The 20,355-nt window shown below is 35.2% G+C and overlaps 1 protein-coding gene across 1 annotated transcript in view; it reads right to left on the bottom strand.

Annotated features, from left to right (window-relative positions):
* LOC106643886 (CD151 antigen) overlaps positions 1 to 19,925 on the bottom strand; it is a 183,610-nt gene extending 163,685 nt beyond the window's left edge. The window contains exon 1 of the mRNA XM_014359177.2: positions 19,075 to 19,925. The gene's annotated coding sequence lies outside the window, so the exon portion shown is untranslated. The remainder of the gene's footprint in view (positions 1 to 19,074) is intronic.
* Between the last annotated feature and the right edge of the window lie 430 nt (positions 19,926 to 20,355).

Raw genomic sequence — 20,355 nt, 5'->3', positions numbered from 1 at the left:
TTTCAACCATTGCCACGAGGTAGAATTTTACTTTACACCTACTAAAATAAACTTAACGAGAACTTAGATCTGTTTACTCCAGTGATATCGATAGATAGGGAAATTTTTTATTCGAGCCATACTAGTCGTTTACAAACTGATTGACCCTCTTATTACTTATTTTATTCACGTTTATTTTTTTTATTTTTTACATTGGGATATCAAATTACGGGTACATCCTTATTTTGTAAACATAGATGTTTCACATGCAAAGGACAGCTAGAACTAAAATCTTCTAATTTACAAAAACATTGTGACATAGATTAAATTCATGAAAACATATCATAATAAAAAGTGTTCTTCTGTTAAATTATTAGGATTTTTGTACAAATTGAGCTCAAAATATTACTTTAGTTCAGTTATTTAAAAAAATATAATATTCAAACCTCCATGGTAAAATTTAATTGAACAAAAATTAAAAATGAAAAACAAAAAAGTCCAACACAGCAAATTGTCCAACATAGAAGGAAAAAATAAGATGGTATATACAACGCTCAAACACAATATTTTTTTTTGTACGTACATTATCTTTCTTCTTTATACGCGTAACATGGCAACTACGTTACACGAACCAAAGGTATAAGAAATAATTATTTACAAAAGCTCGTTTGTAGAAGGAAACATAAAACTAAAGAAAGTACAAATGAAACAGCTATCTCATTACCCGGAGCAGCTATGAAAAGGATAAAAATGTGTATATACTTACAATCATATCGTTATCTGATTAAATAGCTACTACGAACAAAGATTTTTTTTGCTTTTGTCTGCGTTATACAAGTTTCACATTTAAAAGACAAAGCAGTACAGTGAGATCCTAGAAAGATTTTTATAATTTTCGTGATGTTACACTAATGGATATCATTATATACGTAATATTAATGACGTCATTAAGAAAATTCTATTTTACACTGGTTATTATGCGTATCCTTAAGAAAAAAAAGACTAAACATTTTTAAGGAATTGTTCTGAAGCTGAAGATTTTTTTTCTAGATCCATTCAAAAAATATCCTGAAAACTATTTAAATGAGTGATTTTTCACCAAAAATTTGTTTTGACACGGGCAGACCGATATTTCAGCAGTAATTTATACATTCCAGACTAGTTTTTAACAAAAATATTTTAAACATTAGAGGAAATAAATTTCAAAGGCTATTATATCATCCTTTTTTCTACAGACCAAAGGAATCGCTTAATACCTAGTAATAATAATAATTTTAAATAAAAACCTGGATTGTGATTTTGCCAGGACCCAAATATAGAGGTTCATTTCGAGTTTAACAGTACTTTTTGCTTAAATAATAAATAAACAATTCTAGACAAGAACTAGCTTCTACTATTCGAAATCGATCTGATAAATTGTCTCGTGATGAAAAGTATTAGAAGTTCCCCATAAGAGTACTCTGACGTGTTACATTGCAAATAAATATAAATAAATCGAGATTGATTCTTAGCTACATTGTTGGATACTGACTAGAAATAAATCGACTAACACTTGAACATTTAAAAAATTTTTTGTGAAAATTACTTTTAACGCTGTTAGACCACAGTTCTGGTAATCACTTTGATTTTCATGCTAAAGTTTCCTACCTAATAATAAGCAAAAAATAAATTAGGATAAGTATGCTGTCTCTACTTATTGAAATCGCTTCATTTATTTTTAAGTCCTTTATGGCCGATTCAGTTCTGGTAAATTTTTATGCAAACTATTAGTATTTAGCCATGACTCATGCAATTGTCGACTTTTTACCACAGAAATAAAAATAAAAAAAATTATTTTAGCTCTAAAAAGTCTTATGAAACAATTTTTTTTCGTAAATACACAGAAAAACATCAGCTATTATACAGTGCTAATGATAACTTTGTAAGCAGTTTTTTTTTCTTTTTAATACTTAATGTTTTTTGTGGAAAAAAAAAATTATTAGCGTACTACTCGATACTACTCATAAATTAGTGCGGCACAGAATACTCATGCATGTTACAAAAATCTGAACTAAATTTGAAGCCCAAAGTTTGCTTGAAAAAAAATCATTAGGTGTACAAATCTTTTGAGTTTTCAAATAATTCTGTTTTTTGAAAAAAATTATTTTTGCAAAAAATTGTCAGAAATATTAGGATTTTCAAGAACACTCTTTTGTATTTATTTAAGGTAATTTTAACATATTTTAGTTAAAAAAAAAAAATCTTTCATTCCATAAAAATACAAGTAACTGAAAAACCCATGGTTTTTAGTGACTTTTGTTTCATGAATAACTTATTTTTTAATTTTTTGGGGTTGGGCAAAATTAACTTAATTCGTCTCCACCGTTTTTCTTTAACGAAAAAAGCTGTTTTTTACTTAATAATAAAAATAATAATGAACGTAAAAATGTTATTAATAATAATAATAAGGATAAAAAATATAAATAATAATAACTATGATAATAATAACAATAATAATAATATAATAATAATAATAAGACTAACAATTAGAAAAAAATAATGTTAATAAACATAATAATAATAATAATAATAATAATAATAATAATAATAATAATAATAACAGTAATAATTATAATAATAATAGTAATACCCAGATTGAAGTAGTTAGCTACGGGGCACATGCTCTGGGTAGAAGATGGAGGTAAGCTTTCTACGGGCTTATGATTTTGGGGCGCTGTGACGGCTGAAACTTGTGAACATGTATGGTTAGAATGAAATAAAATAGTATCTGTGAAAAAAAATGCTGAGAAGAGAAACCTCATCAAAAATCTAGGTCAGGTGCTCCAATTTAACCTACGATGGTGTCCACCAATATCAAATCCAGGGGGTAACCTTTAACAGGGATTCCACCACTAGCTCCAACCTAGTGAAAACCAGGGCGACAAGCCAACCTTACGGATTCTACGGAAAGCTACAAAGGCGTTTGGCATGCCAGTGCTATGCTTCTGACATCTAGAAACACTTGGAAATATATCAAACAATATAAATAACTATGCTGGCAGCAGCACCCAGACAATTGAACAATCCAACATTAACATCAGCTATGGAGTATGGCATTGTGCAAATTAATGATGGAAACCGCTAATCTCAGGAAAACTCTAGGTTAATTGGTAAGAAACGTAGGAAAACAAAGTCGATACGATCATAGGATGACATAAATCGTCCAAAGTATAAACAATCCTATACATAACTGAACATCAGTGATAACATAAGGGTAGGCAGGATTATATGCAGGAACATGAAAAAAGTACATACAGGGTAGAAGAAAAGTTAATTCCAGCATGAGAACACGCACAATGATTTTTCTCCCACATTGAACGAAATGAAAAAAATAAAAAATTCCGTATCTACAATTCCGTTATATCCTTGAGCATGAGACGAAGGGGGTGGCTGTTATACCCTCCCTGTGGACTGCACACGAAATTCCAGGAAGTGAGAAAATCCGTGTACACACTGGAGAGCTGGGAGCTGAATAAAAGAGAGCAGGAAGTGACGAGCATTTCTACTTTTAATGTTTTCGTTAGGAGAAGGGGATAAGGCTCTACCCTCTTCTGGTATCAGAGTATAGCTTCTATATGAACGCTGCCTCTGGTATACAACCATCGGCTAGAAAAGTGGGTCAGTTTGCGATGCCATCATGCCGTGACACATCGTTTCGCCTTCTGAAATGCCTCCTTTTCTCCCTTCATTCCCCTTAGCCAGTCAGTTGGAGTTGTGTGCAAAGCTAAAAATGCAACGTGAGAAGAACTGCATGTCTTAGACCCACACCTAGTATTATGTCTATAGAGTAACGTTTTGGACTACAGATGGAAAAAATGAAAATCGAGTCGATATAGCAAACTATTCAAAAAATATCGAAAACCCCTCTTTTAACAGGTCAAATCGGCTGAGCGGATTTTCATGAAACGTAAAAATTTTTTTTTCGACAAAAAGTGACGAAATATTGTAAGTGCTTTTTGTGAATGAAAAAGATGAACTGAAACAGTTTTCTTATAGCAACAATAAAAAAAGTATACCCCGCAGAAATTTTAAAAATAATTTTCTTGACTCTTTTATATGATCAAATAAAAGGTTATGTGTCTCACAGACGAGTAGTAGTCATTTATAGGCATTAGTCTCGGTCCATAGTGATAACTCGTAGTTAAAAACAAAGCTTATAAATGACATCTCTAAATAAATACCTTATTGATATTATCACAATTTATACTTTATTTATGCAACTCTTTTAACGATACTTATAATGCAAACAAATTCGAAAAAAATATCGGTTGAATATTATTAATAAACAATAAATAATAATAAATTAATAATTAATACAGATGACACTTCTTACATTTTATAACGTCTTTAACTTTCTGACATAACTAACTTAATAGTTACATTATCAAATAGCAATCAGCAACGCTTGATTTTTCAAAATCTCTTTGATCAGTAATTTGGCAGTGCATCAGTATTGGCGCGAGGTTGCCTCATGTATTGACATCGCAACACTACAATGATTCCTTGCGTGCAATACAAATCTCTGGTATACAATACTTATGACAATCTGCCTCTAGCATACAAACACACGAGTCATTATTTCATTCTCATCTTCATGTCTATACCTAACTATAGACACGAAGTACGTACATATATCTTTGGATCTAGTTTAAATTCATCGAAAACCGAAAAATATAAACTCGTTTGTCGATAAAAAGTAAAAAAAAGCGCACTCCTGATCCTGATAAACTCATCTGTAACGCAACATCGTGCTTGTCACAAGCCCGCAACAACGTGCAACCGGGTGCGCTTACGCCCGAGATTGATGACCAGGGAGGAGAGGCACAGGTTGCGCGCCAGCATCTTCGGAATCCCGTAATTTGCATAATAAGCGAGCTCTCGCTCCTTCTTCTCCTCCGCCTCCTTCTCTCTTCCTTCTTTTTCTGCGAGTTAAAACGTTGATGGCGCGCATAATACGAGGATCTTGCTATTATTAACGACTTTCCCTCATTTTTTTTGCTCCTGTTTATCTTTGTGGGTGTTTTTTTTTTTTTTTTTTTTTTTTCTTTCAGCCAAGGCAAATCACATCGGCGTTTTTTAAGTTTTATGGCGCAGTACACGCGAGCTCGTAAAATTAATAGTTAGTATTCATCGAATACCCTTAAAATTAAAGGAGCAGTTATTCTCATGGTATAGTATTACAAAATTAGTGCACGTGCTATTTTTAAGCAATGGATGATGCAGAATCGTAATTACAATACTTTACAAATAGTAGAACAAAAAAAATAAGAAACAACATTTAGGGTATGAGTGGATAAAATAGAGAATAAATTTTATTTTGTAAACTGGAGATCACTGTAAGGTAAGAATATTAATTCAAAACATAATTTCATTTTAACACGTCTAATAAGCAATAATAAAGTAAGGTAATCCTTTCCCGTGTAAATAATTAAAATTATAAAGATTTTCTGGAAGTTTTTATTGATTATGAACCTAAATTTAATAAATTCTATTGAACGATTGGTTAGCTACGATGAGCCAAATGCTTTGCCCTTTGCTGAACTATAAGCAGCCGAAATCATTGATTTTTGCAGCTTTTATGTCAGAGTGTGTCCTGCAATTTATAAAAAAACTTATTTGAACGATTGAAAATTTTTCTTTATTGAAAAATTAGATGAGTTTCGTAAAAACACCAAACAATTGGTCAAGCAAATTTTTTTAAAGGTAAAGTCTTTTATTAAAGCTTTGAGTTCCGTTCCTGTCCAAAACTCGAAATATTGAATCTCACAGGAATGGAAGAACTTTCATGACAGAATGTGACTTTCGTACCTAACTACCATTTTGATGGGTTAATAGACAGCAACTTTTGCATTAGTTTTTGAAACGTTAGAGGTAACGTTGTGTTCAAAAACCATTTTTGTTAAGCTACACAATTATATAACAAAACATTTGTATACTCGTAGCTTACAATGTGTGCACAAGTATGCATTTATCACTGAGGTCTGTGTTGCAAGATCTACGCAACTAATAGCATGGATGTGACTAAGTAATTTTTCTAAGAATAATCGGTATGTATGATTTTTATTTTGTTCTGGTGAAATTACTACTCGATGGTATCCTCAAGTTTTATTATTCATATGATAGTTACTTGAATTGTAATAAAAATACACCATGCTGTATCTACTGTTAGTGGTATTTTTAAAGATAAAACAATACAGAAATGATTTTTTGATTTTTATATTATGTAAAAAAAATAAATCACTACTACACGAGATGATAGTGACAACAATAACTACCATAATGTGTTATGTGTAACACACTAATACTACCATTTACCCCCGTTATCCTTGAAAAAAGTTTCACTATTTGGAAAATTAACGTGTTAACGGGTTGGAAGTAAATATTATCACTACTCCGCGTGACGAGTATTTGTTGAATTCGTTTCCCTATTTGAAATTTACAGCCCGAACTAAAGGTGGCCTGATGAGAAAAAACGTGGAAAATTAGACTTCTTCAATAAAAAAGTCCAATCGTGAGAGAGGGAAAACAGGACGCGTCGCACTATTCTACCACTATCGTTCCCCTCCCTCGACGTAAAATTGCTCGACTGTGTACGCGGGCTCGACAAGAAATTCGCTCCCAGGGTGCGACATCACCAACAGCTGCAGACATAAAGTGAGAGAGAGAGACGAGGATAGGAGGAGGAGGGAGAGCTCGAAACGACAGAATCCGATAATTAGATCCAGTTAGGTATGTATGTACAAGCCCCCTCGAGCGTGAGACAGATAACGCCCTCGTCGTCGTTTGTCAGGAGCGGCCCGAACTTATATCGGGTGCACGGGGAGGGGGACAAAGGTGGGATAGCTGCTCGGACGCCCCACGAAAGGAGGTGGACGTGGTGCCATTTTTCACCCGAGAATTTCGTAACGAATCGCTCGCTTATCGCGGGAGGAGGAGTGTCTACACTCTATTGTCAATGCCATAGTATCATGAAATTGGAAACTCTCGTCACTCCCGGAGATATTTTTTTCTCCTCCCGCATGGGTGATGAAAATTACTTCCACCTCGGACCGGGAAAATTAATTACGGACACACGCTGTTGTTGAAGCGCTTAGGCGACGATTGGGAGGAAAGCATTTCAATTCAGTTCGTGAGCGGTGCGTTACGCAATCTCAAGGTCCATCGAATTGACCTTCCACTGCAGAATTAGCCGCGTAGCGAGGCATCATTACTCCTCTCTCTTTGTGTACATTGTACGTACACAGTGCGTATATACCTATAGTGTAGGCGCGGTGTGGTGTGATATTTCATAGCTGCTGCTGCGGCATCTGCTGATTATAAGCACGCGCGTGACAAATTATGCAACACGTATAAATATATGTACGTGTGTGTACTATAGAGGCCGAAGGGAAATAAACGATACTCGTGGATATTAATAAATTGCTGGCCCTGTGTGTTGCTTTAACACAAGATGGGATATCCTGTCGGGATGGAAATTTAAAATTAAAACCAATCGGTCGTAATAGTTTTTCAGGAAACTAGTCACATGTATTGTGTGAAAGTCACTCTTTTGATGATAAAATATGCGTATTCTTGCGCAAAAACTGTTTGTTAAAAGGAAAAAACCTTCTTTTTTTTTGCCCCTTCATTAGATTTTCATTTAAATGTTATAAATAATCCAACCAAATTCGAGATCGTTTTTTTTGGGGTTTGGAAGTCCAAGAAAACAAAACGGGCAGTAAATTTCATAAATTTATTGATAACTTGTGGCCAATTTTATAAAAAAGACTACACTTTAGTATATGTTAGGCATGGCTGATGCATTCATTCGCAAAACAACAGTTTTAACCACAAAATTCGTATGAATAAATCCAGAAAAAGTTTCCTAAATTTATTCCCCGGTTTTTAATACAAATTTTGTTTGACATTTCGGCTCGATAGATGGGAGTGTTACATGTACTTTGTTTAAAAAAGGGTAATTAATTAATTTAAAAAATAATTGTCATTTTATTTATCATGTATTAACAATTTTTTAAATTTAATTGCGTTATGTTTATTTCATTTTTCTTTTATTATACTACAGCAGTTTTTCACGGATATTAAAAAATACGCATTGCAAGAAACCCTTCAAATCGTCTGTGTCCAATAAAGATCAATCGTCTCGATTAGTTAAGATACAATACAAAATAAAAACAAGATACAAGAGCAAAGTCACAAATTAATCCAATGATTGATGTAGAAAATCAAAATACCCCACCCATAAAGTCGTTCTCACAGTCGCTCGACTAATCCAATGATCCCAAGACTCTCGCGATTCCAATGACGCGGATGCGATCCAGCAAACAGCACAAGAAACTCAATTAAAACCATCAACTCAACGACAAACCTACATCGTAGCGATGAATCTCGTCAGAGAGAGAGAGAGAGAGAGAGAGAGAGAGAGGGAGTATCAAAACAAATCGAGATGTATCACGTTGCGACGGAGAGAAGTAGATATCCAACCCTGCCTTCTCTTTCCGTCCGGCTAACGAGCAGCTCCGCAAAAAGTCAAAGCACCAAGAAAACAAGACAAGGACCGGAGCAGAAACAACAATAGAGAAGCAGACGCGTGACCGAGGGCGTGTGTGTACACTCTGTATCTGCCCGCGGTCTCTCGACAATGGCTTGCACACACACGCCCTCGCCCGCACAAGCTTTTGAACACATGCTCTCAAGGATACCAGATTCCATCCCATTGTGTTAACGTGATAAACTAATGAAACTTTGTATTTTCCCCCGCTTGGCAAGTCGCGTCAATTTTTCACGTGTTTTTACTCCAAAGTATAAAGATACATCTACTGTATAGGCAAGAAAAAAAAATTACCGTCACAAAGTAAGCACATTCACATCAATGCACTTTATCGCATAATATTATGAAAAAAAATCAAGATCTGAAGATTACACAGAGCTGAAATTACACGTTTTCTGTAGTCGGGTACAAACATTTCGATTTTTTTAAATCTTGTGATGCAAAGACTAACATTAGATAGGTAGTTACTATGTGTTACACTTTAGTTGGACAGTGCGTTTCGTGAACTTACTGGGAAAATAAACGTCTTGCTCTATTTCTAACTTCAGTTGTATACGGAATAGTATGGTATATCAAAAAAACTTACAAAGGAACAGAAGTTTAACCTCTATGAATTGAAAAAATTTTAGTCACTCGAAGCTTGGGTTCAAACGTTGCGTTGATATTAAGTCCAGAGCCAAAGTCATCGTGAAATACACTAACCAATAAACATCCTTTAATTAATGTTCCTTTGTGTTCTTTTAACTAACGAGTAGAATGTCTAAATAACAAATTACATTTTTTCTAGGGCTGTCCTTCAGCATTGATTTACACCTCGTTAAAATGTATTATATTTCATGCAGCCAAGTAACTAACAACAAGTTCAAACTGGTAACAATAGACTACTATATCTGTGGCTTTTTCATACTTTGGCATGAAAATCGTATTTCCAAGTTTCATGAAAATCCGTAATCCATACTTGGTAAATTCCCCTTGTTTGTAATGTTTCACTGGATGATTTTTTTCTCGTTTCCAAAAATAGACCTAAACAAACCTAATATACCTACTTTTGGAAAGCGTCTTTAAGCATACTAGAGAGCTCTGTCCCCTGCACGCTAAGCATGTCAACCCTTGATCTTTCATTTAGGGAGTTCACTCGTTCCTAACCTTTTTGACGCATAAGATCAGCAGTATTGTAACCTGCATGACTATAAATACATACAGATATAACGCGACATACTAACGGTAGCTGTCGAGGGAGAATTATTTTTTTCACTATTTTATTGCTCGTTCTATAAGCCATGACTAAAGATGAGACTATAGCTTCGTAATCACCAAGTTTTTAACTATTTTCAAAAAAATTTCCAATCAAATCTTGACGTCGATTATCCAGATCTTGCAGGTTATGTATCAGAACAGTACTGATTCTCATAAGACTGCACGTTAAAAGTTCAATAATAAAATGATCAATATCTCACTTTATAAGCCATAAAGGGACTTGAAATTTGAATCGAAGGTTATTTTATCACATAAAGAAACAAGTGTTTTTACAAATTTCTATTTCTCTAGACAACTATGTATGTAACCTACTAATTAAATTAATTTTTTAACTTCGTTTTCTCAAAATTAAATTTTTAAATTTTTCCGCTTTAAAAAGTACATACTTCGTCTCAACCAATAACATCACTAAATTTAAGATAAAAAAAACACTCAAAATTAGCACCCTCTTTTAAGGCAATAACCGATCAAATGTAAGCAAGTAGTCAGTAGCCAATGCTATTAAAGCTTCACTTTAAGACCATCATACTTTCAAAACAGGACAACGAATTAACGAATGAAAAACATTTAAAAAAGTAAGATGTTTGATCATCTGTATCTCACCCTCCAGAAAATTACAGATTTCAACTTATTGCCAGAAAAAAATACGTCTTTAATTCTATTCGTAGTCCTAAATCATCTGGTGTGCTAAAACTCACGTGAACACAAATTATATCACACGGTGCACACGCTATACCTTCAAAGTTGCCGTTCGTTTCGGCTCGTCGGAATCGTTCTCTCGGAAATTATACGAGTTCCAAAAGTTAAATCGGAAAACGGTCTGTCTTTGGGAACGTTCATTCTGTCTGCGGAGAAAAACAAATAGCTCTTTAAGCGACGCGCTATTCGGGATCACGACCCCCTTTTATTATGCAAGTTGACTAAAGTTTGGTTCGCAAAGACTAAAATTCTTACCGCATTCGTTTTATCATTTGTATAGCAGCAGTATAATATGAACATCTTTCGTAGCAATCATTCATTAATATCTTGATGTTGAATAATGTCATGAAATACGTACTCTGTCCACTTGAAAGTTGTGAAATTTGCAGTACTAGAAAGGCACCCAAACTTTAAATAAGAACCATAAAAAAGAAAAATTGGACCACAACCTTCACGATAATTTCAATACTTGAGTACAAAAAAGATACGTATTATGTATGCCTCGATGTATGCACCTGCAGTAGAGAATCTGACAAAGAGCAAAAGAAGGCAACGGGACATGTCTGTGAGGCGTCGTGACATCACTCCCGAGCTTCGCGAGTCCCTCTTCCCCATTCTCTCGTTGACGTTGTCGTCGCTCTCACTTCCACCCGTTTCCACTTCATCCTCACCTGCAGCGTTGTATACATCCAGTGTATACCTTCGCCAGCAGAGCCGAAAAACCACCCCCCGCTGGTTCTGCTCTTCTGCCTACCTTTCCCTGTCTGTCCGCCCCAAGTTTCTCTCTTTGCAGTTCCCCGCTGCTGCGGCCCAAGTACCTTCATTCCGACAATAACATCGCGAGGAGACTCGGCTCTCTTCGACTACACGGGTATCTTTTTCTATTTTCTGCATGGGTCGTTTCTTTTTTTCTTTTTCCTTTCGGTCATTGTTGCGTGCAGACTCGCAATTCTCTCTCTCTGCTCGCGTTTTGAAATTCTGTAGCAGACATGTTCCTTGACACGAACGACGAGTCGAAAGGTTCATGTGTGACTCCTGAATTTTCGCGTGAAAGCGATTCCGCGGAAAATTGGCTTGCTGCGTAGTTCTTGGGTCTGATTTTTTTTTTTTCTAGAATATGATAAAATAGATCGAAGAAACCTTTGTCAATTTCAATGGCCAAAGGCAAACCTTTCTTTTTTTTTATTACCACGAAATTTTTACAATAGATTTTCCAATGATGTTAAAAATCGATTTCCTTCGGAAGTGGCTTGTTTTAGCGCACAGAAGAACGAAGCAGGTAACAACGTGACAAAAATAGTGTTCATACAACCACCAAGCAGAATTTATTGAGTCAAAATATAATTTTACGATATCAAGTTACAGATAATTCAAACTTACTCTTTAATCTCACGTATCTCAACGTCATAGATATTGTTTTTGGAAACACAGTAAAGAGAATATATCCACATCGTTTTACTCACTACTAAAGTGTGTACCTCTTATATTAACTTTATTAAAATCGTAACAGTTTTATTTTTTAAATGGTCAGCAGTTTTCTTGTAATATACAGAGTAATTGAGAATTTTTTTAGTAACTGTAAATTAATGATATGCAGTGGATACATATTATTAATAAAATAATTGAACAATTAATATTTATCACTTGAAAAAATGAGATAATACGAAGACAATCAGTTTTTTCGAAAAATATACAATGGACTATGCTAATACTTTAATAAATGTTGGTTAGATAAATGACGGTACTAATCATTAACCATACTTTTCTTGTAATGCTGACATTAAGCATGAGATTGTGGCTCTTCTACGCTGGATGATGTATGTTCTTAATTAGTTTTTCATGTATCGAATGATTTTATAATAATGTATCTTCTTTTCATGAGTTTTGTTTAGCCAAAACTGTAATATAGCTTCCTAAAAACTTTCACTTATTTTATTGAAATGTAAAAAAGATGTTACAACAGATTTGTTTGCTCTTAGCAGCTTTGGGCCGCCCAAGAAATAATAATGTATACCTACATATGTCGCTTTGAGTTGCCTCAACTGCCCACGACTACCGTGAGCTTCTCAAAGTCACATAAAGCACAGTTACCAAACCTATTAATAAAATATTTTGGATGACGATATGATGTCCTTGTTTATTGGATTACATTTTAGAAGAAGTTAAGTGAGTCTGAATAAATATGTAGAAAGAACGAAAAGAATTTTAAATTTCAGCGAGTAGTTTTTTGTAAAAACTCTGATATGCACATATACATGCGTGAATAGACGATGGAAATAATTGATGTCCATAATTTTTTGTCGGCGTGTATGCTGCATCAGCCACGTAGTGTTCATCCAATGTTGTCAAACCATCTACCAGCAAAATTGCGTTTGTCATAAATTAATGGTGTCATAGGAGTATGTGAATTGTTAAATTAATCGTTGATTTAAAGATGTTAATTGCCAGTGGTTATGAATTATTTAGTTGAATACCATTTATCGTTTCCCATCTTCGATCAAGCCATCTATTACTGCTCTGTTTCTCATTTCTCGAAAATTGCTTCGTTCGTTCTAAACTGGTTTTACGCCACAGAGGGGTCGATGAAAGAATTTTTCAAACATCTAATTGGTCAGGGCACATTAATTTTCCGACTTTGTGTCTATTTACATTTTTTATTTTAATTTGACAGGCGTTAATTTTCCCGTGACGGCGTAATATCATAGAACGTCTCGCTAGCCAAGTCGATGATATGTTATTCATTCGATCCTTCATCTGTTATGTGCCTCCATCTTATTTTAATTTGATAATTCAAGTGACCATCCAGTTCATCTTCTCTTCATTAACTTCGCTTTCTGGTAGAGAAATCTTCGCAATGGACAAAAAATCGAACGTCGAGGAAATGTCATGAATATTTTTTTACTTAACCTGAGGGTAACGATTCCAATTTATTAGAATTTTATAAACATTAAAAACATGTTCTACAGTTCCAAAAAAAAAGGTAACGACGCCTTTTTCGAGTCAAGAAACTAAAACTATGCCACTGATGATAATTCGTACGCACTAGCAAAAACTAAGATGTTCTAAGGAACGTCACTGTTAATGAATAAGTACAAAACTTTCTTAAGAAATCTTCATTTAATTTCGTTTTCTTTTAATTTATGTTTTTGTTGTATTTCTCTAACTATCTTTACATGAGGTCAAAATTGTTTGTTATGAGTTTTTTAAATCTGAAATTCAAACAAACGCAAATAAATAAATAATTAAGGAACGTAATTTGGAATTCTTCAATCCAAAAAAATATCATAAAAACGGTTCTCAGTCATCAAAAGTCGTTGTAACAACACTAATAACGTATAAGACTTTAACTATTTTTTTGAGTTGCTACGAGAGTAAAAAAAACCTTAAGAAAATGTTAGTATTTTTCTAACAAAAAGGAAACGAAATAACGTAACAGGAAGACTCAAAGTAACAAATAAAGCTTCATTGACATATTTTCATTCCTAACACCATAAAAATATTTCTAAGAAGTTTTGAAGAGTTTTTTTTATGATACAAAACTTCCTTCATAAGGAAAAAAGAATGAGATATCCATAATACTAACATGAATCAGATACCAGCAAACTTTTGAATTAACTTTCTTTATTTTTTTGACGTATTGCTTTCATTATTCAAATAGTCCTACTCACGGTCTGGCTTTAATTTTCTTACAATCCTTTAAGAACATTATTTTTGCTTCTTAGTACCATTCAAAAAACAGCTTTGAACTTGTTACAGAAATAAATAACGTAGCAATTCTTGTCAACTACAACATTTTCATCTTATTAAATGAACTTTTCTTATTTTTAGACCTATCATTGAATTTAGAATGCAGCAGTACCAAAAATAGAGATAATCTAATTCTAAAAATACTAAAAGTTTCTTGATGATATTGAGAATTAACAAAATTTTTATTTCACAATGTTGTTTTTAAATTTATTTGTAAACTAGTATATTGGCTGGCTAGTTAGTCTCTATTGTGCAAATACATATTTTAATAGATAATTTGGAAAAAAATTTGTTAAAAATAAGTTTAAAAGACAGAATACAATTGCGATTCATTATTTTATTTTAAATATTTAAACGACACAATGATGTATATTGATAAATCAATAATTGACCTAGATCTGTACGTGTAAACCAAATCGAGGACCAAATGTAACCAGTTTCTACCCACAAAATCGAAAAGAAATGACCTATTTGCTTGACTGGTCAATGAATGTCAAAAATTAAAAGATTATTTGCAATTATATGTTTATTAAATATGTATTAAAAGTAAAAAAGCGCACTAAGTGAATTGATTTCAAAAAAAATTTGTGCTGATCAATTTCTCGAGGTCTATTTCTTATATTAATGCACAACACAAAACTTTTTAGTGCACTAAGTACTCTTTTTGACTCTTGAGCTCTCGAAACTTTTTCCATCATTTTTCACGTTTTGAAAAAAAAAATTTTTTATTCGATTTCCTTACTCTTCTATCCATTACATCTGATATTTTGAAAATACTTGAATACAACATAAAGTGCTCTCCTGTCTTCGAAAAAACAGTTAAAAAGCAGAGGTAAAAATTAATCACACACGAGTTACTAGTGTAAATTTAATTTAAAGATTTTCATCGTTCCCAACTAGCATAGTATTACGTATTGGATAAACTAAATCGCTACTGTTTCCGCGTAAAAATAACTGTAGTAAAAAAAAAAAAAAAAAAAAAAAAAAAAAAACAAGCAAAACAGCGAACACGCATTAAGCATACACGGAGGTAAAAAAATTTCTTCCCTCTCATATGTCAATACATAAGGATGTATATATATATATATATATACATTCTACAAACATCACGACGCGAGAGCAGGCAGGGTCATATTTTTTCGCCAACAGCTAAATTTATCGTCATCGTCGTACCTCTTTTACTCCCCTTGTTTACCCACGAGCTTCGCTTCTCTCCCATATAGGTGCCTATCTGGGCTCTTTATCGATACCGTTCCCTTACCTATACGAGCCCTACTTCATATATATATATATATACCCGTACAACGTGGACTTTTTATGCCACCCATAACCGTTGTTTTTTTCGCGTGTATATCAAATCTACCGATCCATAAAGTTTTTTCAGAATTTCTTTTTATTTCTGCTCAGCTCACATTGTTTTTTTATTAAAGCTTGACTCCCTGCTGTCTCTGCTTGAACTCATTAACTTGATTGATGGTACACTATCGCGCCTTGAGCAGTTCCACCCTAAATTTAAGGATCCGTTCGAAAATTTTCAATGACTCTTCATAATTGGGTGTTGCTAATTATAATTACAAAGTTACGTCACAGTGGAGGAAGAAAAAAAAACTCAAACACAATATTATTTGTCAGACGATTTTTCAGAGTCGTGAAACTCGCTTTAATCTCTGCTTTAATAATCTCATTCCCATCATCAACCTACACCTCACGCCTACTTCAAAAATACTATATATATATCTTCGCCGTACCGTAATCGAATATCGAGCCTCGATCTTCATTCATGGATTTTACTCTGTGGTCATAAAATATCGGGTTCCCGGAAACGTGAATAATTTTAGCTTTCAGTATTATATTATTCAGAGGAGATACCCGACTCCATTCGCGTGGGCATACAGTACCACGTTTCTCCACGGCTCGTGCATTATTGACACACACGAGAAAGTTTTCACGCCCGTTCCGGTCTTATCTCTGAAACTGACCAATAGCTCGGAGCTTATCGGCTGCTAAGGTACCTGCTTTCTGGCGCGGCTTAAAATTACACGAACTCCCTCTGTTAATATTTATAGATACAAATTTATCCAAATAACCAATAGATTAGGTTACACATTTTTTCTATTTATACTATCTTGCATTATTTTTCTTCTTGTTTGCTCGGCAATATTCGTTTACACGCGATATTTATCGACAATCAATACCGAGGATGAATTCATGTTTGCAGGATGTAGACGATTTTAAGATTTTTTTTTTCGTGAAACAAATTAATCCATCCTTACATCTGATTGTATTAAGGAGGTTGACTACCGTAAGCAATTGGCAGTCAGTTTTTAACTAAAATTTGTGCAAAACTTCAACAACTCTGGGTGCTTATGAAGTGAGAAATTGATAAAACAAATTTTGTAAATTTTACATACGTTCTTAATATGAGAGATCGTCAAAAACGACTTTTATAGTAAACCAAATTTCAATACAATTAACAGTCAAATTTGGTCAAAACTGTAGTCAACAGCTTAATATCTGTCTAATAATTATGTAAAACAATCACGTCGATTAAGCTCGTCGTTCATGTAAAAATAGTTATTAATGAATAATCTGCAGTGTAAATACAACTCAATATTAAATTACGGGACATGCGCACGCATTTTTCACCTAAAAAAGGCATAAAGTCAGACTCTCTCTTGCACTCTAGCTCTTTTAAAGCGATGCTCGCGTCCACCCTCATCATACCGCATTTTGATTACGCATGCTTGGTGTATGGGGGCTTATCAGGTTATCTCTCTGTGAAATTGGATCGACTTGCAAACACAGTTGTAAGATTTATATTTAACCTCAGACGCGATGCATCGCTGCAAAAATATTATGTGAAGCTGGGGTGGTTGCGACCGAGCGTTAGGCGTGACTATTTTTTGGCTGTAACCACGTATAAGACACTTACCACGCAGGAGCCTAGGTATCTATATGAAGTTTTCCCGCCGGCAGATCAGGAACTGCGAAGATCAGAGCGCCTCCCGCAGTCGGGTTTTAATATTCCACGCGCTTATTTAAATATTTATGCTCTATCTTTTTCCCAGCGAGCAATGAAGTTGTGGGATTCAATCCCACCAACTATCCGACTGCGGGACTCGCTTGGATCATTTAAGTTAGCATATTACAACTATCTGTTTGAGCAAAATAGGAGTACGTAAGCAGTTATCTAGCGCAAAACAGCAAATTATATAGCTCTTCGTTTTCGTTGTTCTTTTGTCCGATACTCATGTTTTGTATTGTCACTATCCTGCGTCGTGAAGTTATAACTTTGTAAACTAAGATGTATATTGTAGCGATACCATACACTTAAGAGTTCATAATGCTTTGTATTGCTGATGTAAATATTGTAAATGCTGTTAAGGTGGTTCTTCACGATGGTGCCGTATCAAAGCGACACGGGACCCTGTGGTTTTCTAATTTTCGATTAGCGTATTATTTGCAACATAACATATGTTGTACTGGCACTTGACTATAATATCATTGCATTTACATACAAATAAACATGCTAATAAAGTCAGAGTAAGAGTTATGAAAAAAATTTTTTTTGACGCAAGGTTCTGAAAATGGCATGTACGCTCCTACTCAAGCAGATGTTGCCGCCGATTTCTGCATGATCGATAACTGATTACGTTTACGATTAAATATCGTATACTATTTTCCTGATTAGCCCATACTTTTGCTATATTATTAGAAAGCTGAAAAGTTCTTCTTTCACTAAAAACTTTTTCTATTACGATCTTAAGTCTACTTTACGAGATATTACATGATATCGTAGTATGCAAAAGTAACCTACATAAGAATACATGTTAAACGTGCATTTTTTGACTGACTTGTTTTCAAAAATTTGCCTGATAAAGGGACTTGAAATTTTAAGAGAAGATGCCTTATAACTTTAATAACAATCCCTCCAAGTTTCCCTGTAAGTTTAAGTAAATGGGTTAGGTGAAGAACCACCTTAATGATGGCGTTCTTGCGATTTCTTGTGATTTAGATTTAAATTTATTGTTTACTATTAATAATTATACGATGTATGCCATGTAAATTTGCTTTTGCCATACGGGTGTCTACCACCCTTGGCATGAATAAATTCTGTTAAATTCAAATTCAAATTCAATTCCCCTCCATAAGTAGTCAATCACTTTGATCTCATAATTTTCAAACAGAAATCACAACAAAACACATGCGCTGTACCACTTCTTCCCAGTTTCCATCTAACGATGAGTACCACTTGAGAGAAAGGGAGCAATTAAAAACAACATCCAAAAAACCGATCATTCCAAAACACTCGTCAAAAGTATACCGCAGCATCAATCAAGAGCAAAAGGCGGCTACTGTAGTTCACCGGTTCCGCGAGTAACGCGATCTCTCTGCTGCGCCGCCCGGTAATTGAAAACACAACCATCATGCCGGCACATCCTCCTCCTACGCTTCACCTAAGATGGATGAAAGGATAAACCATCGACGCGGTCTTACACACTTCACCTACGTGGGACGGAGACACGAGATGATGACCATCCGCTCGGGGAGTAGTCACGCGCGCGCTCCTCGTGTAGATCGCGCAAACCGGTATGACCGGCGTGCGCGTGCGGCGCCTCCTCCTCCTTCTCCGGAAAAACAAGAAGACAAGAAGAGAAGAGGATGGAAAAATCGCCTCACAGAAACAGCAGCGAGAGGAGGAGGAAGTCTCTCAGGGGAGTGTATTGTAGGTCTAACGTTAAGTGCACTTCCGTGCCGATGATGCACGTGTAGTAAGTTTTAATACGGATGAAAAACACACTCACCGGCTTTTCGTTTGTAGCTCGTTGCGTTGGTAGATGTGGAGCAGTTTTTCCACTTCCGTAAGAACTCTTTTCCTGCAAAACCGAAATCACGGGGTTGTCCCTCCTTTTCTTCTCCGACGTCACTCACTTCAATTTTCACAATCACGCTTATTGCAAGCAGCTACGCTCTCATTCGAGCCGTTTCCGCAAATCATACGTGTACACTTGCATTGGCACTCCTAATAGATAACACAACTCCTCCGATAACACTCAAACGATCCGGCACGCGACCTTAACCTTATTATTTTTCGCTTGGTTTATTTTCACTGCGATCACCTAAACACGGACTGACGCGCGCGCAAGCGCTCATCTATTATCTCACTCCCCACGCTGCTCCCAGTGTTTACGGTTGGCACTCTCGTCAGTACACCTACTATAGTAGGTTCGAGCGCTTTTGTTTAGTCACGCTCGCTTGTTTTTTTTTTTTTTTTTTTTTTTTTTTTTTTCCGACGCACGCTACCGACTGACCGACTGACACTTGAACTGGCAAGACGATTATTTACGCGCGCACTCGAGCTTTCTGCTCATTGCATGCAGCGATGACTGTTATTCAATTAGGAACGCTTGTTTTGAAGATGTATTCGGCGAACCGGTGTTTATTACTTGTGACTGAAAAATAGGGGATTCCCAGCAGAGTTCCAATTCAGTCTACAGAATCAGCTGAGTGCTTCGATAATACCGCACTCGTCGCACTGCCAAGTTTTATTAACCAACCATGTAAACTTGAATAAAAACGAACGATGCCTAAATCAATCGCAAATCTAATTACGTATGCAGTAGCGTTATATATATTTTTTTTTTGTTATTTCATGCGATCTGTTCAACCGCAATACATTTGTCATAAGAAAAAAAAAACAATGTGGTAAACAAAAGAAAATCGATCTTAAGAGAGAAAACGCGCGGGTGGAGGTCGAGCGAAGCGTCCCTTGCGAGAGCCGGCACGAGACTGACTAGAGCGGCGTACCTACATAAGCGTGGCTGGCGTAGCAGGCGGTGGCAGTGGTACATGCAGCTTGCGGAGCACCTATATAAGTATAATAGCAGAGAGTTGCACAGAGCCGGCGCGCTGCAAAGGCGGACGAGATGAAATACATAGAGAACAAGCGTAATCTAAAGATTGAACGCGTGAAGCGTGTACACATCAATGCACACCTTAGCTGTACAGGAGACAGAGTCTATAGCCATTGGGTTACGTATGTATGCGTATCCACCCTATGTCCATGGACACCTTTTGTTTCCCTC

The sequence above is a fragment of the Copidosoma floridanum genome, unplaced genomic scaffold, assembly GCF_036245765.1.
Source record: "Copidosoma floridanum isolate Cflo_tuat_1 unplaced genomic scaffold, Cflo_Japanese_pri ptg000011l, whole genome shotgun sequence".
Taxonomy (NCBI): domain Eukaryota; kingdom Metazoa; phylum Arthropoda; class Insecta; order Hymenoptera; family Encyrtidae; genus Copidosoma; species Copidosoma floridanum.
Note: the sequence above shows the minus strand (reverse complement) of the source record. Positions and strands in the feature narration are given on the sequence as shown.